The following is a 25,806-nucleotide window of genomic DNA, read 5'->3' on the forward strand; positions in this document are numbered from 1 at the left end:
GCTGGAGGGTAACAGATGTCGGCAGGCCAACCCCTAGAGTATGGGGCAGAAAGAGCTGGTAGCCGCCGCGTGCAGTACCTACAGTTTGGTTTCTAATATTACTAGCTTCCAGGGAATCCTGCATCCGAGGACACATGGTAAACTTCAGATTATTGCAACTCTTCCGGGTAAAACAATGTCTGATCAAACTGGGTGACCTAGAGCAGACTCCCCCGGGGTGATGGGCCGGGGGTAGAGTCTTCTGCTCCCCATTCCAGCCTTGCCCTGGCACATTTTCCGGTTCCCAAGCATGTCAATTGTTCTGTCACCTGATGAATTGCCGAACACTCACTCATTGTGTGCTTCATTGATCAGATGCCAAGAGCTTTTGGCAGCTCTGGGGAACATGATCTCAGTGTGCCTCCTGGTCAGCGCTGGGCAACTAGAAGTTGTTAGTGGGGGTGAGAACTTGGATTCAGAAGCCAGGCCCTGCGCCAGAGGCCAGGGATGGGGTAACTGAGCAGCTGGCACGTGAAATGGAGCTCTCCAGACTCAGCAGCCCAGGAGGCAGAAGGAGAGTTGCACGTGACTTCGAAAGGTGGTCTTTGAGGAAGATTATGATGGCTGGCTGTGGATTTTGTAGTTTGTAGATATAAAATAATTCCAATTGCTTTTTCAGGAAGAATGAGAATGTTGCCAACTTACTCATTATAGTGCTTGTTACACTGGGCAGAAATCTCTGTGTCTGTAACTTTTCCCCGTTGGTTCTAGCCATGTCTTTCTGTGGCTCTAAATCTCCAGTCCTTCTTACACTTGAAAGCATAAAATACACGTAAACTTACAAACTCTCCTTCGCAGTCTCCTCTTCTTCGTGGTCTCTGACAGTTGGCGTTCTTTAGGGCTCAGTCCTTGCCTGTGTCTCCTTTTATTCTTTGTGTGATCTCATGTATCTCTCACTTGAAATGCCATCTGTCCCCACGGTGTATTGCTTTGCCTTGGTCTTTCCCGTGAGCTCTAGGCTCCTATCCATCTGGCTATTCCACACCTCTATTCAGAATCTAATAACACATTTCACACTCACCGTATCTGCAATGGAACTCTTGGGCTCTTTTCCCCAAACCTACTCCTGCCTCCTCCTCCTTCAGCTCAGCCACTGATCCACTCAGTTGCTCAGGCGAAACCTAGAAGTCATCTTTGACTTTTCTCTTTCCTTCTTAACCCACATCCAGCCTGTCAGGAAGGCTTAGATGTCTTCCTTCCAAAATATATCCCACATCCCCCTTTGCGGCCACTGCCACCCTAACATTATATAATGTCACTTGTAATCACCATCGCAAGGTACATAGATGATAGCAGTCTTCTCCTCACTGGCCTTCCGCATCTGTAGTCAGTGCTCCACGTAGGAATGAAAGTGGCTTTTGTTCCATTTTGTTTGTTTGATGTTTTATGTTAAACAGTTCCTGTCCTTCCCATGTTCAGAACCCTGCAGTGTCTGCCCATCACACCCAGAATAAACCTGTCACCCTGTTTTGCCAGGCCCTGCGTGTTCTCCCTGCTGCCTTTTTCTCCTGCCATTGTCTGTGTGCTCATGTGACTCTAGACACAGTTGCTTTCTTGCTGTTCCTTAAATTCTCCAAGTCCACTCAGAATCAGCTAAATCCCTCCTACTCCCGTACCCTACACCCTCATTCCGACCATTTCAGCCTTTAGCTTGGTATCAGTGGAGGTAAATTTAGAGAGAAAGGTACATTTCTAAGGCCCTCTAGTACATGGAGTGGGAGAGGTCAGAGGTCACACAAGAAGTTTTGCAGCTTTGTTATTCCAAGTTTCTGTAATTTGAATTGCTCTCAAGTGTAAGAAGGACTGGAGATGTAGAGCTGCAGAAAGATGTTGCTGGAATTGATGGGGAGAAACACACAGAGAGAGGTTTCTACAGAAGGAGAACATTCAATGAGCACTAGAAGGAATAAGTTGGTAACAGTGACATCTGCATAGAAATAGACCAGGCTCCCACAGAGGACAGTGGGTCCTTTGTCACTGACAGTGTCAAGTTGAGGCTGATCAGCCTCCTAGGATGTTGATGAGGAAGATGTGCTGGAGTAGGGGAGGGGAGAGTGGATTTCCACAGTCGCCCCAACTCTGAGATTATATCAGTTTTCAGAATCCTCCTCCTGTCTTTGTATTGGGAAGCTTTCACTCAGAAGTATCAAGGTGAACTTCTAGGTGAAGTTCCCACTACTTGAGGTGAAAGAAGAGCTCCTATCAAGGTAGTCAGGCTGGCCAAGTCTTCATCTAAGGCATTTCCTTGCAGGCATTTTTCTTTCATTTTTTGTTTAAAATTTATTTTGATGATATTAGGTCTGAAGTAAATAGATAATACATACATAGGTACACAAATTCCATAATAGATTTTAGTTATTAAACAAAAGTGTCCTGAGTCTCAGAAGTAAAGAGCATGATATTTGGAAATAGCCTTTGGTCAGCGTTTGCTAGAAATTGAAATTTCCCCTCCTCCTTACCCTGACACCAGACACTCTTTGAGGAGAGACTGTTTCAGTGTGTCCTTGAGGGTGATCCAGCCATTCCTTTATCTGCTGTTGGAAAGGCAAAAATATGATTTAAGGAATAGGGAACTTGAAGGTACAAGTGCTTTTAGTTAGACCTGAATAAGGCTATTGATGCAAATTCGAGTTTCTTACAGCCACTGAACTGTAGAACTTGGAGTTAGTGATATAGAAAAGAATGATTTTCAGGGTCTCTATGATACTGAATTACTTTGTATTTGATTGCTCTGGTAACTAGTGCCTAAGTAATAGGATGACACGTCTAGAAGTCACCCGCAGCCTGACGCAGCTGCCTGTAGCACCAGGGCCCGGCCAGCCCCCGCATGTGTTTGGTGCACTACGTGAAACCAGCGTTCTGATGAAGACACCATCCTAACTCTAAGGAAGGCCTGAACTCTCTGACATGTTTTCACCTAGAATCTCTTCCGGTTTCTCTGTCTTCTCCGGGCTTCTGACTTTGTTGCCCGCCTTCCTCTACCTCTCTTTGTCTTTTAGATTTGACTCCTTCTTGGTTACCATTTTCACTTCACCCAAACGGAACTGCTGTGCTGACCCAAAACATACCATTGGAATTGTCTCCTGTGTTGATATTCCTGTTTTAACTTGAGCCGGGATCCTCCTAGGAGGAGAGATGGCTGTAGTACCTCCTCGATGGTGAAGGTGACATGATCATGGCACACGTGTCATGCTTCTCAGTCTCTGGCACTGAGGCAATTAGATTAATTTTTGCACATGGCTTTGGCAGAAGACCAATATATCTACACTCCTTTTAAAGCCAGTAATGAAATAATAAAGAAAAGGGAAAAAGCAATTCTCAAATGTAGTACACATCTCTCTGTCAAACTCAGCTGCTTAGAACAGAGTCCAGAACCAGGGGTGAAATGAAAGAGGTGTTTGAGCTACATACAGATGATGTTGGAAAGTTCAGGCCTTAAAGTGGTATATTAGGTCCACTTAGAGCCTCTGTATTTACGTGTTTTTCCTCTTAATAACAATAGTAAGCACATAGATACTTACTGTGTTCTAAGCGCTTTATGTATTTTAGCTGATTTAATCCTCACAACAGTCCTCTGAGGTGTATACTGTTAAAATCCCCATTTAACTAATGAGGAAACTAAGTCCTGGGCAGATTACGTCATTGCCCATAGTCAAACAGCTTGTTTTGTCAGAGCTGGGATTCAAATTCAAGTGTGTGCCCGTTTGTTATATTGGTCTTTGAATTCTCTACCTCCTAATTCTTTTTTTTTTAAATTAATTAATTAATTTATTGGCTGTGTTGGGTCATTGTTGCTGCTCACTGGCTTTCTCTAGTTGCAGTGAGCAGGGGCTACCCTTCATTGTGGTGCGTGGGCTTCTCTTGTTGTGGAGCACAGGCTCTAAGAGCATAGGCTTCAGTAGTTGTGGCACATAGGCTCAATAGTTGTGGCTCACGGGCTCTAGAGTGCAGGCTTAGTAGTTGTGGTGCACGGGCTTAGTTGCTCTGCGGCATGTGGGATCTTCCTGGAGCAGGGCTCTAACCTGTGTCCCCTGCATTGGCAGGCAGATTCTTAACCACTGAGCCACCTAGGAAGTCTTCTACCTCCTAATTCTAAGAAGCCTGGTTAGAAGTACAAATTTAAAAGAGAATATAATGAGCTAGAATGCCCACTTTAATGTGCCCCTCCCAACAAAATAATTACTCAGGAACACAAAAGGGTATGTGCAGGGGAGTTGTACATAATGTTATCACAGCAAAATAACTGAAAATAATACAGAAGTTCAGTAATAGGAGAAATGGTTAAACTAAAGCAGTTCTTTTCAAACTTTAATGTATATGTGAATCACTTGGATAGCTTGTTAAAATGTAAGTTTTTATTAAGTCTGTAGTGGGTCCCCAGATCCTACATTTCGAACAGTTTCCCAAGTCATGCTGCTGCTGCTGCTCCGGGACCCCACTCTGAGCAGCGAGGACTGTCAGAGCGTTCATAGTATGTGTTTGTCAACACAGGCCTGGGACTGGGGGAGCCTTTGGTGCCGCCTTTATCTCACCCTGGTCCAGCCCCTGGTTAAGAATCATGTTTTTAAAGACAGTTCAGTAACTCTCAGTTACACTTAAAATTAAAAGGTATCTGTACTATTATCTCAATTTAAATTAAGATGTATGTGTGTGTGTATATATGTATGTATGTATATATATGCTTAGCAAGACTCTGTGAGGACACATGCCAGATATTAACAGTTGTTATCTTCTAAGTGATAGATTTACAGTTGGCATGTATTTTCATCTTTATATATTTGGCCTTTTCCAATTTTCAGTAGTGAGCCTGCATAATTTTCTAGATATAATTTATGATTATTAATGTTATTACAGCCAGCAGATAACTGTATACTCCAACTTAGTTCATGACAGCCTAGCCTTAGAGGAAACATTTGCTTCCTACCACCCACTTACCTCTCTTCAACCTCCCTCAAAACATCTGCTCTTTTTTTTCTCCATAAATGTATAAGCTATTTAATAGTTTAGTGGGGGCTTCATTTTAAGGCTTTAGTTAGGTATCTAGCAACACAAATAATAAAGCACAAATATTTCTAAGAATAAGGGTAATGAAATAAATTCTTTTTGTATTTAATTTTTGAAAAAAATTTTGTATTCCATTCCTAAAGAAAAAAAATCTAAAATAAATACCCCTTATCTTGCCTCCGCCTCTCCTAGGAAGGTATGCTTGGTAGCTTTCTTAGAGGGAGATCAGTACTCCTTTCAACCTTTAAAGTTCAGTAACCAAATTAAAAAGTGAAATACCTGACTTTTGCTATGGAGCAGGGAAGGAAATAGGAAGGAGACAGAATAGAAAAGCCTGATTCATTTCAAGTGTCACCTTCCTAGAGAGGTGAGTGTGGACAGAGAATGAATTTCTGAAATCTTCATGGAGGGGCTCCTGAGGATCTGCTGAACACGAGACCATGCAGGCATCAGATGTAACCCCATAAAGCTGGAAGGACATCTCACGAGAAATGAAAAGTTACCAGGATTGAGCCCTAGAGTAAAGGTTTCTCTGTACAAGCTCCAAAAGAGCTTAAAACTAAGCCTCAAAAGAATCGTATTAATCCACAAGTAACAACTGTCTGCCAGAAATCCAACACTCTTTAAACAAATACAGGAAATCCAGCATTCAGTCCCATAAGAGTCACTGTGAATTGCATCCAATCAAACATCACTAGGTAAACAAAGAAAGGAGAAAAACCCCATAACCAGGAGCCAATAGAAATAGACCCTGAAATGACAGAGGTGGTAGAACTAGCAGACAAGTACTTTAAAACAGCTGTTGTAAATATGGCTCATGTACATACACATAATGAGGGTTGAAATAGAAGATAGAAAAAAGAAAATATTAGAACATACAACAATAAGAAATATAGTAACAGAAATGAAAATTTTACTAGATGGGATTAAGTGCAGATTAGATCTTTCAGGAGAAAAAGTCAGTGAACTTGAAAACAGAATTTAACCAAAAGCATAGAGAGAAAAAAATTTAAAAAAGATGAAAAGCAACTTGGTTTCCTATAGGATGATAACCATGGGCATAATATAAGTGTAATTATCATCTCAGATTTTAGAGGGAGAGTGAAAGAGAAAAAAATAATGGCTGAAATTTCCCCAAATTTGAAGAAAATATAAACCCATGGATCCAAGAAATTAAACAGAGCTCAGGCAAGACACGCACCCCCCCCCCACAAACACACCCACACCCACCCACCCAAGGTACATCAAGAAAATTGCTGAAAATTAGTGATAAAGAGAAAATCTTAAAAGCAGGCGGAGAGAATAAAAACATATTACATACAAGGGAATAAAGTAAGAGTGGCAGCAGACTTGTCATCAGAAACTGTGCAAACCAGAATGCAGTTTAATGGCACCTTTCAGTGCTAAAAAAAATTGTCAATCTAGGCTTCTATAGCAATAAAAATAGGAAATAAAGGAGGAAAAAAAGAGACAAATAAGAGCCTTTTTGGACAAAAACTGGGACAGCTCATGACCAGCAGACCTACATTAGAAGAAATATTAAAGGAAGTTCATTAGGCAAAAGGAAGATGATACAAGGTAGAAATTTGGACTGTACAAAGGAATAAAGAATGCTAGAAATGGTAAATGTTGATAAACATAAATTTTCTTCCTTTTTTAGTTTCTTTAAAAAGTAACTGTTTCTTTAAACAAAAAATAATGAGAGTGTCTATCTAGTGAGATTTATAACATACGTAAAAGTAAAATGTATGACACCAGTATCTCAAAGAATGGGATGAGGAAAGGAAGCATATCGTGATGTAATATTTTTGGAAGGTAGGTTGTCATAAGTTAAGGAGAGTATTCACTAAAATAGGTTTTTTTTAAAAAAGTTTTAACTAATAAAAACCAATGGTGGATATTAAATGAAATCCTAAAAAATAATTCAAAATAAGACAGGAAAAAAGGGGAAAAGGACTAAAAATAAATGGGACAAATAGAAAACTTGTAACAATATGGTAGAGCTAGGTAGAACCAGATCAGTAATCACATTAAATGTAAATGATCTACTCTAATTAGAAGGCTAAGATTGTCAGATTGCATAAAAAAAAAACAAGATAACCTTCAAAATAGGTTAGAAATAAAAGGCTGAAAATGTATACAATGTAAGCACTCAGTATGAGAAGACTGGAGTGGCTATATTAATAGCAAAGTGGGCTTTGTGACAAGTGATGTTAATAACAGAGCGAAGTAAGCCAGAAAGAGAAAAATACCATATGCTAACCTATATGTATGGAATCTAAAAAAAATAGTGCTGATGAACCCAGTGACAGGGTAGATGCAGATGTAGAGAACGAACTTGAGGACACGGGGTGGGGGTGGGGGGCGAAGGGGAAGCTGGGATGAAGTGAGAGTGTAGCATTGACATATATACACTACCAAATGTAAAATAGATGGCTAGTGGGAAGCTGCTGCCATAACACAGGAAGATCAATTGGATGGTGGGTGATGATTTAGAGGTCTGGGATAGGGAGGGTGGGAGGGAGTCGCGGGAGGGAGAGGATATGGGGATATATGTATAAATGCAGTTGATTCACTTTGTTGTATAGCAAAAACTGGCACAACAGTGTAAAGCAATTATATTCCAATAAAAAGCTTAAAAAAAATAAGGTTAAAGAGGGATACTTCATAATGATAAATGGGTCAATTCATCAAGAAGAAATAACCTTAAATTTAAGTGAAACCAGTACTACATCATCAAAATACATGAAGCAGAAACTGATAGCACTGAAAAAAAAGAAATTGACAAATCTTCAATTATAGTTAGAGATTTTAATACCCATATCAGTAACTGATGGAAAAAGTAGAAAGATGATCAGGAAGGATATAGATGCACTTAACACTATAAACCAACCTAACTTCTCTGACATATATAGAACATTCCCATCAACAGTAGCAGAATATACATTCTTTTCAAGTGCACATGGACTGTTCACCAAGATAGCCCACCATCTTCTAATGTATAAAACAAGTCTCATTAAGTTTAAAATGATGGAAATTATGTAGTGTGTATCCTATGACCACAGCATAATTAAGTTAGAAATCAAAGATATCTGGAAAATTCTCAATATTTGTAATTACACCATATCTAATTAATACATTGGTCAAAAAAAAGAGGAGGGTGGTTAGAAGATGTTTTGAAGTGGGTCGCAATAAAAACACATCAAAATTTCTGGAATATATGTGAAGTAGTGCTTAGGCAAATCTTTAAACGATCTAAATGTGCACCTTAAGCTAGAAAAAGATCAAATTAAAATGAAAGTAAGTAGAAGGAAGGAAATAATAAGCAGAAGAACAGAAATTGATGAAATAGAAAACATATAAACAACAGAGATAATCAAGGAAACCAAAAGCAGGCTCTTTGAAAAAATGATTAAACCTCTAGCTATTCTAATCAAGAAAAATTAAGAGGAAACGCGTTACTAGGTATAATGTCAGGATCGAAAGAGGGGATATCACTACAGATTCTACAGAAATTAAAAGCATATAGAAAGAATATTACACACATCTTTTGGACGTAACTTTGACAACTTTGAAGAAACAGATACATTCCTTGGAAGATATAAATTACGTAATGAAACTGACTCAGGAAGAAGGATAAAATTAAGAGTAGCACCATATCTATTAAAGAAGTTACATTCCTAGTTAAAAACCTTCCCACACAAACAAACCAAACCAAAAACCAAAAGAACTTCAGGCCCAAACATGTTTTAACTGATGAATTCTATGATACATTTGAAGGAGAAATAATTTAGAAAATAGAGGAAAAGGGAACACTTCCCAACTCATTTTAGGGGACTGGCATTATGCTAACATCAAAACTAGGTGAAGGCATTACAAGAAAAGAGAAGTATGAACAAATATCCTTCATGAACATAGATGAAACATTTGTTAACAAATCATTAGTAAGTCAAATTCAGCAGGATATAAAAATGGGTTTATTCTAGGGATGCAAGATTGGTTTAACATTGTAAAATTCACTAGCATAAGTCATCACTTTAGCAGGAAAAAAGCTGTATGATCCTGTCAATAGTTACAGGAAAAAGCCTTGGAGTACATTCAACAGTCATTTGTGATAAAAATCTGTCCAGAAACTAGAAATAGAAGAGGATTTTCTTAACCTGATGAAAGACATCTACACCTAACCTCTAGCTGAAATCTCATTTAATGTCAAAAGATGCAGTGCTTTCCTCCTAAGAAAGGAAACAAGGCAAGTATGCCCATCTCCTCCATATGTGTATCTAATACTGTTATGGAGGCCCCAGCCAGTGTAACAAGCAATAAAAAGAAACAAATGGCATACGGATTGGCAAGGTAGAAATAAAAGGTCTTTATTTGCAGACATGATCACATATAGAGAAAATGCTAAGAAATCTCCAAAACGCCACTAGAATTTGTCATTGACTTTAGCAAGATTGCAGGACACAAAGTAGATACACAAAATCAGTTTTAAGTATATATATCAGCAATAAAAAATTAGAAATTGAATGTTAAAATTTATATCAAAATACAAAGGACCTAGAAAAATTAAAAAAAAAATTTACAGGAACAATATTGGAAGGTTTTTAGTACCTAATTTCAAGACTCCCTCGACATTTTAAAACTCCTTCTTTAAAGCTGCAGTGATCAAGGCAGTGTTGGCCTGAAGTAAACATATATATCAGTGGAATAGAATAGAAAATCCAGAAATGGACCCACACACATATGGTCAGTTGACTTCTCACAGTAGTGCGAAGTTAATTCAGTGGGGAAGGGATAGTCTTTTCAACAAACGGTACTGGAATACCTGGATATTCAATGTAAAAAAATTAACCTCAACCCTTACTTCTTCTATATATAAAAATAACTGGAAAGGAATCATAGATCTAAATATAAAAGACTAAAACTATAAAACTTTAAGAAAAAAATTACAGGAGAATATATTCATGAACTTGGGATAGGCAAAGATTTCTTGGGATCCAAAAAGCATGAACCATAAAAGAAAAATGGACAAATGGGACTCCATCAAAATTTAAAACTTCTATTCTTTAAAAGACATCGTTAAGAAAATGAAAAGGCAGTCTTTAAACAGAACATATTCACAATACACATACCTGACAAATGACTTGTGGCCAGAATATATAAAGAACTCTTACAGCTCATTAATAATAAAGACAACCCAGTTAAAAATCTAGGCACAAGAAAATAATGGCCAGTGCAGCACAAGAAAAGGGGTCCAACATCATTAGACATCAGCAAAACGCAAACCAGAACAATGAGATGCCATTGTATATTCACCAGAATAGCTAAAATTAAAAATTAAAAAAGAACACGTGTTAGAGTGAAACTTTTATATATTGCTGGTAGGAAAGGGAAATGATAAAACCATTTAAGCAGTTTGGCAGTGTGTTGGAAAGTTACACAGATTATTACCATAAGATCCAACAGTTTTACTCCTAAATATGTACCTAAGAGAAAACATATGTTTACACACACACTTGTACATGAATGTTCATGATAGCTTCAAGCTGGAAGCCACTTAAATGTCCATCAAGTAGTGAATGAATGAACGCACTGTGGTATATCCGTACAATGGTATACTACTCAGCACTTAAAGGGAACAAAGTACCGATACACACAACAGCATGAATCAACCTCAGAAACATTATGCTGAGTTGAATAAGCCAGACACGAAAGAATATAAACTCTATGATCCGTATACTGCCCACGATGATTATATACCAGAAATGCTAGAAAAGACAGCTTCAATCTATTGTGACAGTAAGCAGATGTGTCATTGTCTGCAGCTGAGAGTGGAGTGTGCTCGACTTGGATGGGGCTCAGGGGAACTTTTTGGTTTGATCGATGTGTGCTGTATCCGGACTATGGTGGTAGTTGTGTGGATACATATATATGTTTGTAAAATTCATTGAGATGTACACTTAATGTACAGACACAGAGCAGTGGGAGGGCAAAACTTACATATTTTATTGTATATAAACTGTACCTCAGTAATATTTTTAAAAAAATTCCACAAAATTTGAAAATTTTACTAACAAAGGATTAACCTCTGTCTACTGTTAGAAGACCTCTGTGTAAGGCTGAAACTGAGTTGACCAGAAAATCCCATTTAGATTAATCAGTGTATACAATATAAACAATAATACATGAGTTAAATATCCTTAAGGAAAGAGAGTAGATGAATTCTCAGTGTACATAGCGTATGATTTGATTTATTGGAAGGGGACCCCAGCATCCTTAGAATTCTTTGATGTACCTTTTAATTTCTTTAATTGATATTTGGTAGTGTCTTTGGTGCTAAGAAGAATCCAGCTAAAATGAAGTAATTATGTATAATCCCCTCTTGATTTTGTTTTATTGTTCTTTTCATTTTTTTTAACCAGAAAAAATATGTAGAAGATACTCCAGTGCCCCTTAGAATCTGTTCTTCCTGTTAGGAATAGAACACCTCGATTTTACCTGAGCACATACATGGCTACATCTAGAAACTACATTTCTTTGCTTGTCTTATAGCATGATGAGGCTTTGGACTAATGAGAGGTGACTGGTGATATGTTTAAGGTTACCTCATTAAGGACAAGCCACTTGCCCTAGACTTTCTCTTTTCCCTTTCTGCTGGCAGGGATGTTACATCAGGTATGGCAGCCAGGCAGCCACCTAAGGTCCAGAGTTGAAAGCCACATGGAAGCTGACAGAGCCAGCCTGGGTCCCTGAATGATCTTGTGACACATACGTCCCCCTGCACCCCGCATTGTGACATGAAAAAGAAAAATCTCTAACTTTGGCCACTATATTTTTGAGTGTTTTTGTTATGGCAGAAAGTTTATACCCTAGTACAAGATGGAAAGCATTTAAGACTTCTAAGTTTTTCTCTGTGTACTGTTTGGCTATAGCCAGTATATTTTGGTGTGTATTCTCAATTAAAATAATTTCTAAAACAGCATATGATTTCATGCCAAGAGTTCTCTTTGATCCAGCAGTTATTTAGCAGAGTGTTTCTCAAATTTACAAGTTACTTTTAAACTTTAGGTACTAATTATTAATTGATACACAGCATTCTGCTTTTCTGATTTTTAAATGTCTGTGGACTAATTTATGACCCATTTTGGTAAGATTCCACAGAACTTTTTAAAGAAGTTGCCTTTTTTGTAAGATACTAAAATATTTCTTTATTATGTTGTTTAACTTTTCTATAATCATTTTTTACCTGATCTATCAAAGGCTTAAAGATATAAATCAGTGATTTCTTCCATTAATTTTTCTTTATATTTCTCTCAGTTTTTGTTTTGGTGTGTGTGTTCATGTGTTATTTAACTGTCAATATTTAAATTGAGGATTATACCTTTTATCAGAATAATGTGCCTTTTTTCCTAAATTATGCCTTGTGCTTTGTGTTTTAGCCGACATCAATATAGCTACTTTAGTTTATATTTCCCTATATATCTGTGTATTTCTTATTACATTTATCTTTCTTTGTCATTTCTTTTAGATATATTTTCTGTAAGTGGAGCATAGTTGGATATCTTAGTTGGATTTTTTAATTTAATGGGAAGAACCTTTGTCTTTTAATGGATATTATATCATTTATATTGTCAAAATTGATCTTTAATTGGTTTTATTTCATTGATCTTGTTTCTGTTTTAAAGTCTTATTTTCTTTTTTTATAAATTTATTTATTTATTTATTAGCTGCATTGGGCCTTGGTTGCTGCGAGTGGGGACTGCTCTTCGTTGTGGTGTGTGGGCTTCTCTTGCGGTGGCTCTAGGTGCACAGGCTTCAGTAGTTGTGGCACATGGGCTCAATAGTTGTGGCTTGTGGGGCTCTAGAGTGCAGGCTCAATAGTTATGGCGCACGGGCTTAGTTTCTCTGTGGCATGTGGGATCTTCCCGGACCAGGGATTGAACCTGTGTCCCTTGCATTGGCAGGTGGTTTCTTAACCACTGCACCACCAGGGAAACCCAAAGTCTTTTATTTTCCATTGTGTTTTGGACTTTGTGTTATTTGGTTTAAAGTTTGTCTTTCTTTAATTTGGTGTTGAATTTTGCCTGCTTTGAAATCTGCTGTGGATTATTTTTAAGTTTCTTTGAAGCTGTAAATCTGTATACTCCCTATAATTAACAGTCAAGAATGAGAGGGTGTCTTTTGTTTTCCCTCAGCAGGGAATGAGAAATTCCATAAGGCTTTGTTTATCTGCGTCTCAGTTTTTATTAATATCTGAGTTTTTTATCTTAGACTATTATTAAATTGTAATTTTAAATAATTTGTAAAATATTTCTTTCATTAATTTTTATAGCCATATAAATTATGAAAACCCTGATTGTCACAACTTTAAATAAATTGCTGTTTTCCAAGTATATATCAGTGAACCTTAAGAAAATCATTAAAAATATCCTATTGTGCCATATTACATTACTTCTCATTATTTTCTTGATCTATTTCTGTATTATAGCTTAAAAAGACACTTTTTCTTTTCATTATTGTCTACCTTCAGGCCATTTCCCTGCTCATTAGACAAGGAAAAAAGAAGAAATCAAGTTTGAAATTAGTATATTAAATTTTGTATTTGGTGTTTGCAATAGGAAAGTATAAGATTCAGAATATATTTGGGATTATTGAATTAATGGATTTTATGGTGATGAGTAGGGAAACATTACCAGTTATTTATGAGTAAGCTTGTTTTCTAAGATGTCCCTGTCAATTACTGTATCAGGTAGCATAGGGCATGGCATTTACATTCTCATTAATGTTTGTTCAGTGTCAGAGGCTGTCCTTTTGCTTTGAGTCTCTGATAGACTATTATCCCTACCTTGGATACTCCTAGTCATGTGACCTTCTCAAGTGGGCGTCATCTCCATTCCCTCACTATAATAAGGGTGCTTGTATATGGGGTTTTCCCATTTTTTTCAGAACATACTTAAGGACTCTTTAGGGAAGCAGCTCTTAGAGGACACTCAGCCTTGTCGTGGAAACTGTGGAGGAAAGAAGCCTGTAGCAGTTGCAAGGGGTAGCATCTTTAAGAAAATAGTGATGTTGCTAAGTTACTTTGAGATGGAAGGCTTGTCTTTCTCATATTTTTTTAAAAAGATAATTATGTAGCTGGACTACCAAGATGCAGGGAGTGAGGGGAAGCTGAGAACTGCCTCTCCAGAGTTGTGGGTCAGGATGAAGTTCTTGGCCAGAGACTCATTTTCCTGTGGTATGTGGAAAGCAAATGGGCTGAGGAGGCAGGAAGACCGTTATTGTTGCTTTGGTTCTGTTTTTCTTTGTGACCATGGCAAACCTCTCAGCTCTTCTGGGCCTCAGGCGAGATCTGTTAAATGAGGACGATGACTCTGCAAGATGCTTTCTCACTTTAAAATTCCACGCCTGACCAGGGCACCAGGGGTAGCAAGGGAGTTTCCACTTGACAGCATTTTTATTTTTAATTCCATTTAAGCAAAGAAGTCAGCTTCATTTCATCTTGTAAAGTCAAGAGGAATAAATCACTTCTCTTACTACCTTGAGTAAGGAGAATTAGAAGGATCATATGTGACTCCTGTATTTATGCTCCAACCTAATATTAGCAAGTGACACATGTTGTGGTGGACTGTCCCACTATAACACCTGGAAGCAATCTGGTAATAGAATGACTCAGAGGAATGTGAAATCACCATTTTTTCCCTGAGAAAGCTAAGATATTTATCTAGACACCCAGAAGGTTCTTGCTTTTTTCCCTGGGATGTGTTCATGTCTAGAGATCGAGGGTCCTGGGAGGTAGGCCCACTCTGTGACCTTCAGCTATTATAGATCAGGGTTCTTGGCCTTCTCCAATCAATAGAAGTTGATTAGAGGCCAGATAAGAAATGCAGGCAAGGCTGTATTGGGGCTCCTGCTGCAGTGGGGGGGGGGGGGGCAGAGCGAGAACAAGTAACAGGTTCCCTCGCTCACACCCCAAGAGGGGGTGAGCTGTTCCTTATATGGGGTGAGGGTAGGGGCAGGTCTGGGGGTTGGGCCAGAGGGGTGGTTTAGGTGGTTTGCCCACCCCTTTGGTGGTGTTGAGTGCAGGGGCATGCGTAGTACCCTGCTTTTGCTTCCAACACCACGTTTTTGCTCCAGGCTCTTCAGAAGTGGCCGTTGGGTTTTTTTGGCCTTTTTGTATCTTCTTGTCCATAATTTGCCCCAACTGCTGCATGCACAATTATTTTTAGTCCCTTATAGTTTCTTTGTATTTTGTGGCTCCAGGAGATGTTTATCCTGGTACAAGCCCTGCAGCAAAGGGTCCCAGGTCCCAGCCTGTCTCATAACCAAGCATCAGACTAAAGGTCACACTGAATATCTTTCGTTGATGAGCTCCTGAGTGGTCAGAAGGCTGCTAGCACTGGATTTGTGTTTCACAAGATCAGCAGTAGGAGGCCACCCAAACTGGCTTTTTGTCCTAAGCTGAGCTGGGCATGGTCACTGCTTGTGGGTGGGCAGAGAGAGTTTCCAGATAATGAACGTGTCACAAGTTTGAAAGAGGGAGGACACAGTGCTGGCTGAATGGAATCTGTCCAGCAGTCAAAGGAAGACTCTTTTTGAAGAAGGGCTTTGTTCTGGCCAGATTCTGGAGGATGCTTCCCGACAAAGGCTCCATCCAGAGCAGCATGGGAGAAAGAGCATTGCTTCTCTTCTCTGTAGTCATCACTTTGAGGACTAAAAAGTCATTGAAAACTTTTATTTCCCGCTCTATCGAGAGCTTCTACAGGGAAAAAAAGAGAATTGTTCCATTTCAGAAATGCATTTTGTTTTAGTAAATAAAGACATGCCATGAATAAGTCAAAACAAAATGCAAAATAAAATCGAAATGTGGATAAAAATGTAGGTGGTAGGCTTTTATAAAGGACCACTGTGTGATAGGCCCTTCTAGGGATGCAGAGACCAACATTCAGTAACCTCTGTTCTCAGGAACTAAGCTTGAGTGAGGCAGACAGATAGATGGCTAACACTTGTTATGTTTCAGTTGGGTTTTTATAGAGCAGCTACTCTATGCAATACACTGCACCAGGTGTTGAGACTACATGGTGAGGTAGATAGAGCCCCTGTTCTCAAGATATTCAGAGTCCTGAGTGAGATGCGTCACCAGGTATGCAGGGCACCAGGTACACAGAGGCATACAGGAAGACATCAGCAGTTACAATGTACAGGAGAGAATGATGCAGGCGATTTTGAAAGTGCTCTAAGAAAAGAACTAAGCAGTCTCAAGGCACCAGTTCCTTCAGCGGTTGTCATAAGCTGTGCTTATGAATATTCTGGTCCCAGAGCTACAGATTTCTGATGTTAAGGATAATACAAATAGCCAAGACTTGTACAGTGCTTTCCTCTGTGTCAGGCGCAGTCTGGTGCTATACACGTAACAATTTATGTAATCCTTGCATCAATCCTATCAGGTAGTAGTAATACTAGCCTGGAAACTGAGGCCCAGAGCAGTTGGGTAACAACCAGCATCTGGTGCATCTGGGATATGGCTCCAAAGTTCATGTTCATCACCACGGTGCTAGGTTGTGGCTTCTAGAATCAAGGGAGTCAACTACTGGAGGAACCATTGTTCTAGTTTTTGCAGATATAGCAGCTTAATATTAATGAGTCCATAGCTGAGGGTCTGGGATAAAAAAATTGTTCACATATGTGCTTTCCATTTGCTAGAAATAAAGCTGTATGTTATTGTTGTTGTTGAAATTGTCCTATACTAGCTACAGATTATACCTAGAATTTTTTCATTTGAAATTATAGGAAGAAACCTTTTAATCAAATACTATTCCCCATTTATTTACAGAGAAGGGCTTTCTTGAATTATAAATGTATCTAAAAGAGATCACACTGCCTCCCACAAACACTGAATCCACAGCTCTTTGAGGGATTTCTCTTCAGCCTAATGTCCTCCTGGTCAGCTAAGAGGCTGTTTTCTCTATCTCTCATCTGTTGGAAGGTCTGTCCCTTTTTACAGCACTAGAGGTCTTTAATTTATAAGCTGGATTTGTAAATTGCAGGGGCCCAGGCTGGTAGCGCATGTGACTTCCCTCTGTGCCTGACCCATAGGAGGCCCGCTCTTTGCTGCTCTGAGGGAGTTAATAAGAGCTTTTGTGACCTGGTTTGCCCACAATTTATAGGCTCATGTCTGACTGACCTGAGGGAAGAAGAATGGGATGAAAAAGTCAAAGTTATGGTTGTGAATGAGAAGGAAAGTTAGAATTTTAAAACCAGCATCAAAATGGCATAGACAAGAATTAGAAGTTAGGAGGGAGCCTAGGAGGAGAGGTTTTCAATTAGAGCAACCCTCAAGACATTGGAAATTGTTATGATGATTTTTAAATAGGCAACCCTTTGGCCTTAAAAAGAATCAGCAACTTGACTTTCTGTATGTGGTTTATGAAATGTAAACACACAGAAAATTCAAGGGGGAAAGGTAATCTTTTATGTAAAACTATTTTGATTTATGGCTTCCTGGACATTGAAAGCCTCCTTGCACTTTGATTAAATACATTGAGTGGTTTTAAAACAATAAAATTGTAAGGAAGGTTTTATTTTCTTTTTTTTTTTCCTTTTTGTACAAGCAGGTATTTTTAGTATAGCAGTCAGGAATATCATTAAGATTATTGAAGGCAGTCTGTGACATAAAGCTTGAATGGTATTACTAAATAAAGAAAAGGAGCTTTAGACTTCATTTGGACACTAACTACAAATAAAAGTAAAATTTTTCATGTAATATTGAAATCAACTATGGAATTGAAGAGACTTATAAGATAATACTTTGTGTAAATATATTTTCTACTTTGATTTTTTACAAATTAACTTTATTTATAGAAGGAATACAGAGGCTTCCCTGGTGGCACAGTGGTTAGGAATCCGTCTGCCAATGCAGGGGACACGGATTTGATCCCTGAGTCAGGAAGATTCCACATGCCGCAGAGCAACTAAGCCTGTGTGCCACAACAATTGAGCCCATGTGACACAACTACTGAAACCCACATGCCTAGAGCCCATGCTCCACAGCAAGAGAAGCCACCATAATGAGAAGCCTGCACACCACAATGAAGAGTAGCCCCCACTCACCACAACTAGAGAAAGCCCGTGCGTGGCAATGAAGACCCAACACAGCCAATCAATCAATCAATCAATCAGTCAATATTTTTTTTAAAAAAGAAGGAATACAAAAATACTTTTTTTCTTTGTTTTTTTTAAATTTTATTTATTTATTAATTATTTTTTGGGGGTACACCAAGTTCAATCATCTGTTTTTATACACATATCTCCATATTCCCTCCCTCCCTCGATTCCCTCCCCACCCTCCCTTGAGTCCCCCCCACCCTCCCCGTCCCAGTCCTCTAAGGCATCTTCCATCCTCGAGTTGAACTCCCTTTGTTATACAACAACTTCCCACTGGCTATTTTACAGTTGGTAGTGTATATATATATATGTAAAGCCTTACAAATCACAGTTCCCATTGATCATCACAGTCCGAGGGTCATCATTTTGCCTTTTATTCTTCCAAATCGTTTTCTGAATACTTATATGCATATATTTGTATGCCTAAAACAGATATTTATGTTTTGTGTAGATGTTAAAAAATAACCCACAGAATGTATTCTCTTTTGCTGATTCACTTAAATATGACCTTCCATTATATCTTTGTTTTTAGTAGTTCAGTAATGTTACTGATTGCAGCTGATGTTTACTGAGTCATTACTATGTGCTCATGACACATAGTAAGATATAATAGGCAAGATATTTAGCATCTTTCATAGAATTTTGTCTCATGATCTTCATAATAAGTTTTGGAGGTGAGCAAAAATTGTTGATTTTATATGAGTAAAATTCCACCTTCATTATATCTCACATTAAATTACTAATGCGACTATTTCATCCTTTAGTAAGACTTCAAAAATAAATCATTTGGAATGATTTTTTTTTAATTGTTGCGAATATAACTTTTAGTTCCGTTTGTTGTCTGTGTGCTGTCGCCTCTCCACCAGCCCCAGGAGCGGGTGTCTCTGTTAAGTCAGAAAGCTAGGAGTGTGCTCTCACCTCTCAGGCATGAACAGGTAGCATGTGTCATGTTTGACTCATTCTAAATGAAGAACAGACCACCTAGACGTGTCCTCAGTAGTTAGTGATTTTCAAAGCCCATACCTTTGATGATGCCCTTATTTGGAGGACAGTTACAGGATACAAGTCCTAGGTGTGAGCAGGTTTGTTTTTGAGAAATGCTTTTCACTGTGCCCTTGGCCATTCTGGTCTGAGGAAGTGAAGGCTGCTGTTGTAGGAACTCTGATTGTTTTTGTAGGAATTGGTGGAAAAGGAGTGATGTTGGGTGGGTTGAGAGAAAAAAAGATTCTGCTTATTATGTGTACTCTGATTGTGGAGTTTGGATGAAGATATTTTCAAAGTTTCCTGACAAAATAAAGAGCTTTAGTGTCAGTGACAGCTGTCAGAAGGCTTTAGATCTCAGCTCTGCTGCTCAACTAGCTGGGGAACCTTGAAAAAGCCACTTTATGCTGTTTCAATCAAATGATAATAATATCCATTTAATAAAGTTGTGGGGTGAAATTACATAAAGTGTCTTATACAGTGTGAAGTGCTGTATGAATGTGCAAATATTGGGTGGTATTCCTACTGTTTTCATCATCAGAACTGTTGTTGAGGTTGTCTGCAGTTTGCCTCTTTCACTGTTGCCTCTGTCCTGAGAACTTAACCTGCTTGCCTCTGTCCTTTATTACATGGAAGAGAGTACTATAGTAGAGCTTTGTGGTCTTCAGAATAGGAAAAGGGCCCTACTGCTGAATCATTGAACAAATATTGAAGTACAGCCAGCATTTCTTCAGGCCTAATGTAAGAACTGAAAAGATCATCTACAGTAACTCAAGGAGCAGAGATATGCCAAAGGTCTCAGTAAATATCACTTCCTTGTCACCAATACATAGGGTTTGTAGACGTATTTGGCCTTTATGTTTTCAAGAGAAAAGTAAACGAGTATTACTTAATATCTGTCTATTTAGAAAAGTATTTCTTAATAAATTCTGTTGCAGTAGGACCCAGTTTGAAAAAACCACAAGAAGTTATCTTGCGTTGTGGCTTCTTTTTGATTATAATACTTAAATTATTCTGAAATCTCAAATAACGTTCAAAGAGGGTATGAGGTTTTTAGGCTAATCAAAAGGACATGTGGGTTAAAATGATTAAGAGGCCCTTGGAGTCAGCTCTTATTTCCAGATGAGGAGATAGCGCCATTGTGTTTCCGTGTGGTCCACGCCTCGATGGGGAACTGATCCTTGCTCGGAAACCCAGTCAGAGGTCTGCAGCTGAAATCTCAGTTGCTGTTTGGGTGCCGTGCCATTCACTGCACAGAATCACTGCTGGTATAGGTTGCTTCTCGAGGAAGCCATGTGCTTTGGAGAAGGCACATTGCTGGAAAAAAAAAATCTTTGGTTTTATTTTTGCTTCTTCTGGATAGTTCTAAGAAGCTAACCCTTTTAACTTTCATTGGTGGTTTGATTTGTCATGTCTATTCACTTTCATTTATTTCTTGACCTACCCTCTGTGGCAAACCATCTCTATCCTGGTTATACCAATGGAAAAAGTGAAATCTTGTTTCAGAATGGCCTATAAAATTCCATTCCATATTTTAGACTTAGCCCACTGGAGATACCACTTTTTTCTTCATTTTATTTTACTACCCTACCATGCCCTTACTGTCGGAACACTATGGGGTTTTTTGTTTGTTTGTTTGTTGTTTTTTTAATGAATCTCTCTCAAACTCACCTATTTATAGAAACTGAGCATTTCCCCCTTTCCAAGAGGCAGTTGTGGCAAGAGTAGCTTGTTTTCTTGTGATCCCAACCAGGGGGTCTCTAAAGGAGTCCAAGATCTGCACAGTCACACTTGGTTTTCCATAATTAGCAACTAGACATATTTTAACTTGCCTGGACTGTACCTAAGCAGCTCTTTAAAAAAAAGAAAGTTTTTAATCAGTTGAAGTCTCTAAGCTTCTGGCTTACAATACTGAAGAAACTTCTACATAGAGTAGATAAAGGATGGAGTAAGAATTTCCGATTCGATTGCATATTATTTATTGTGGAAAGAATGTTTTCCCTACAGACCAACTAGGAACAAGATGTTTAAACATAAGCCAGGGCGGAGACCTGTTTGTTTGGTCAGCTTCAGAGGAACCACGTTTCCCTACTTATGAAGAGTCTGCCAGCTCTTGTATCCTTCCCACCCCCGCCTGATTCTTCACGTTTCTCTGGGGTTTTTCCTGAGGCCTCTTGTTGGATAAGGCAGTGACTGAGTTGCCTGCACGGCAATTAGAAAGACTAAAGGCTTTTTTCTGGAGCAACGTGATTTTATCAAGTCATTAAGAATTTCTGCTGTGTGTGTGTGTGTGTGTGTGTGTGTGTGTGTGTGTGTGTGTGTGTGTGTGTGTAAAATGGTTTTTTCCCAATCCCCCTCTGCTGTTGGCTTATGTATTCGCATAGCTGGGCGGCAGCAGGACCCCATTTATCACAAGCAGTGGGAGCGGGTACGGAGATGTGAAAGGGTTACTGTTCACATTTCCTGTGTAATTCCCTCTGATCTTACTGAGCTGTAATTCCTTTCTTGATGTTAAACATTCCCAGGCTCCTATAACCTTCCAGCCGGCTTGCACTAGCCAAGTTTGTCCCAGGTGATCATGTAGGCGGACCTCCTGTTTTTAAAGGTTAGAAATGACTTCTTGGTCGGTGAGATAGGCTACATGCTCATTCCTTTTCAATCCCAGAAGAAATCCCTTTGATTTAAAACAAGAACAGAGCCCTAACACAATAATTTTTGAATTCACATTGAGAAGCCAGCAACCAAATTTGTTGTCAAATTAATTGTGTAGATTTAAAAACCTCCTGATTCCTGGTTTAGTGAATTTCTAGGTAAGTGAAAGCCCCTTGATCTAGTGAAGATTGCGTTCTTGCTTCTAAAAGCACACTTGAAAAATGGATTCTGATTCAAAAAGAGTAAATTTTGATACCACCGTCTTACTTTTAGCTTACTTGATCCATGTGGAGCGTTTTCAGTTGCCTCAGATGTGAAGCTGCTTAGCTGAAACGGCAACATTTCTGCTTCAGTTCAATTCAGGAGGTTGTAGCTGAGCATAGGGAGATACTTATTTTCTACTTTTTCTCTGGTTTTTAAAGTACATAGCAGCTCATTTTTATTCCACAACTTTTTAAATATACATTTTTGTGGTTGGCAAAAGGTTTTCTGTTTTTGCCTTTTCCCCTGAAGTTTTAGGAGAAAGCATCAGTGTGTGTGAGCAGCTGCTGATGAACTGATAGGGACACGGAGTACCTCTTCCAGCACGGGCCTCGCAGGTTAACGAGCTGCCCTCTAGACACAGCTCTGGGTAAGTTTGCTCCTGTTGCTTAGAGCACATTGCTCTGTCCCTACCCACCAACTTGGGAACCTAAGGTTTGGGGATGGACAGAATCGAAACAATGTCTGTTTGAAGGAGTTTCTAGAATAATTTAAGTTGGCTGATGGTTAGGCCAAGGCCATTGGCGTGGCTTAAAGCAGTGAGATGAAATATTTTTTATGCACCATATCCATGTGTAATGTGGTTTTCCATGGAGGTGGGTAGAGGAATTTTTAGATCAATTCTGTTTGGTTTTGCCTTAGAGAATCAACGTAATTGGTTGATGTTTCTCATCCCCCTTTAGTTCCCCAGTGCCTGAGACAGCCGGTCACACAGGTGACTTTCACTAGAGGTTTGTTTGAATGAATGAAGTGACATTACGTTTGTAGATTCTGAATTGCTCCGTATGTGCGTGGTTAAGCACGTGTCTAGTAATGTAACTCTCACCCCTCCTGTTAGTCTCTAATGATAGATCCTGTTCACAGTTTTTTGTTATTAAACAAAAAACAACATTCTGTGTCCAAGTCCTTAAGTGCCTCACTTAGTTAGCAGTGCTAACCATGGCACTGCTTGGTCACAGAGAAAAAGGACATTTAGTCATAAATTACTTAAATTATAGATAGTCTGTTAACATTTCCTGAGACCAGTAAGCCCATTTATTATTTTCATGATGGGAAAACGCTTATATTTTCTCCCAAATGGTTATTCCTGGGACCATCGTAAAGCACTCAGTAGTAATCTTAATCAGGGGACAAACACTTACAGATACTTAGAGAATCTGACATACACAGCATTGTGCCTGGTACGGTGCATTCTCCAAAGATGTGTACGACCTTGAGCCTGCCACCTGCAGTCCAGACTTCTCAACAAGCAGAATGTGTACACTGTTCAGTTAAACGCAACTTAAAGTCCATAAAGATGGTGTGGGCTAAGTGAGAGGCCTGAACGAGAATCAGGCAGCTTAGTGGAGAAATCATCTCGCTTGAGTTAGAGAGAGGTGAGAGAGTTCATCGAGGAAGCTGGAGTCAGGCATTAAACTAATAATTGGGGTTCATATATAAAGGAGTGAGGCTCTGACATTTATAAATACACGTGATCACCATCACACTTCTGTTCCCAACAGTGGTGAAGAAACAGCAACAAGAAACTTAAGTATGTGGTGGAGACATTTCTCCATTGGTGACTTATTTATTCCTTATTCTTTCCTGAAGTGGAATTTCGAAACAGCTTCCACTAAGGACATACAGCAGCTCTTTAAGTTACCATAAGGATCCACTTCCAGTAGGGAGCCCTCCCAGATTTCTCACCTAGTTAAAATTTCAGCAGAAAGGCAGGAATAAGATATCTTGAAAAGTTATCATTCATGACTACACGTTGGTAACAGAGGCCGCATCCAGTCTCAGTGGCAAGTTGTAACAGTTCTCACTGTTGAGTTATATCTTGATTTGAAGTCTAGCGTATAAGGAGATAGATCCAAATTGATAAATCTTTTTTGCACAGATATTGGTGGCAGTAGTCACTATAGATGAATATAACTTTACAGCTGTTTTTTATTAACCTCTTAAAGGTTCTTCTACAATATAGCAACTGTTATATTAATATCCCTAACTCCTTTCGTCCAAGTTGTTTTGGTTTTGTAAAGCAAATTTTAAAATGGTTAGAATTTTTATTGGGATCCTTTGATTGTATTGTCTTATTATTACTTACTATTAAAAACAAACACTTTAGTGCATTTAATTTTAGAGCCAAACTTCTTAGTTTCATTCTTTTATTGTATATAACAGTCAAAGGATGAATTACACAGCAAAGAAATGAAACTGGTTTTTCTAACATAGTAAGGATAGAATCTTAAGACAGTCTGCTGACTTTTTTTTCGTCTTTTGCCCAGTAGCAAATTTATGTGGCCCTGCGTGTATTTCTGAATATCCTCATTTGTTCAGCTGTATGAATTGAAGTGTGATAATGAAGCGGAAACTGTAAGCAGTGCTTGTTTCCCACACTATATTTTTGTGATGATCTAATCTTTCAAGATATCACTAAGTGATCCATGATTAAAGAGTTTGGTGGTCAGCTAACTTTATGTAAAGTGAGAGCATTTCAGTGAATATTGATATTTTATTTAACCTAGTATTTCCCAAATATATTTGACTTTGGAAATGCCCTCTGCCTGCCTGCCTTCCTTCCTTCCTTCCTCCCTCCAGCTTCTGGGATATAGAAGGAAAAATAATCATTTTTAAGTCTTGCTAGCTTTTCTGAGGTCATGGTTGGTGGGAACGAGGCTGAGGCTTCTGTCTAAAGCAAGGTGTGAGATTTGTCTGAGGATTTATTTCAAGAGTTCCTACTTTCTGCATCTTCTATAGCTTTGAACGATCAGTTGACCAAGCGTAACAGAAGTTACCTCTAGTGGGAAGAGTAGGGTGGGTTTGAGGTAAACTGAGACTTTCACCTTCTTCTATAAATATTTCTGTTTTGTTTGAAGTTTTTCCATTAGTGTAAATTCCTTTTGTAACCTTAAAAACAAAGGACAAATTAAAAGCACTCACTAGTTGAGAGAACCTCTATTTTATGTAAGAATTGCTTAGTCCAAGCATTTTATGCACTAGCCTCTGTGGTTTTTAAGCTCACTTTATTTCAAAAAAAAAAAAAAAAAAATCAAAAAATTTAAACCATTTTTTCAGAAACAAGCTTATTATATGAAGGTAAATCTGATTAGATCAAATTAATATCTCTTGCCTCCACTGTATCTTGTACATATTTCTGTTGTTGCTATTAATATACTACCGCACCATTCTCTATTTATGTGTGAAGTGGGGAACTGTGTCTTACTTGTCTCTGTATCTTCAGCATCTAACTTTGAACCATCTAGTAAGCATGCAATAAATGTTGATGTGAGTGTAGGGAGGCTTAATTTCATAATTATTCCTAGGGGATATCTTTAAGATATCATTTATTTTATTTTTGTGTAATGTCAATGACTACATCTGTCTTTTCTCAGAATTTAGGATGATATTCATTAGCGTACAGAATGCAGAATATTAAAATAAATGACTAAAATAACAAAGTTGGAGGACTTTGTTACTTCCCAATTTAAAAACTCACTATAAAGTGACTGAAACCAAGACACTATGGCCTTGGCATAAGGATGGGCATTCGGGCCAATAGAGTGGAATTGAGAGTCCAGAAATAACCCTTACATTTTTGGTCCATTGACTTTTGACAAAGCTCCTAAGACTATTCAATCTAGAAAAGGTTCTCTTTTAAACAAATGGTTCTGTGGAAATGGGGTATCCTTATGCTAAAAAATGAACTTCCTCACAAAAATCAACCAT

General features: G+C 38.5%; 1 protein-coding gene across 20 annotated transcripts in view; it reads left to right on the plus strand.

Annotated features, from left to right (window-relative positions):
- The window catches only part of ZNF438 (zinc finger protein 438), a 174,001-nt gene that overhangs the window by 43,482 nt on the left and 104,713 nt on the right, over positions 1-25,806 (plus strand). For 6 of the 20 annotated variants that reach the window (XM_057732900.1, XM_057732902.1, XM_057732914.1 and 3 more), the window contains one exon: positions 22,351-22,468. The exons of 12 other annotated variants lie outside the window; for them this stretch is intronic. The gene's annotated coding sequence lies outside the window, so the exon portion shown is untranslated. Of the gene's footprint in view, positions 1-22,350; positions 22,469-24,420; positions 24,454-25,806 lie in introns of those variants that run through there. 2 more of the 20 variants (XM_057732908.1, XM_057732917.1) reach the window with 2 other exon arrangements.

Source organism: Hippopotamus amphibius, chromosome 4 (assembly GCF_030028045.1).
Source record: "Hippopotamus amphibius kiboko isolate mHipAmp2 chromosome 4, mHipAmp2.hap2, whole genome shotgun sequence".
Lineage (NCBI taxonomy): Eukaryota > Metazoa > Chordata > Mammalia > Artiodactyla > Hippopotamidae > Hippopotamus > Hippopotamus amphibius.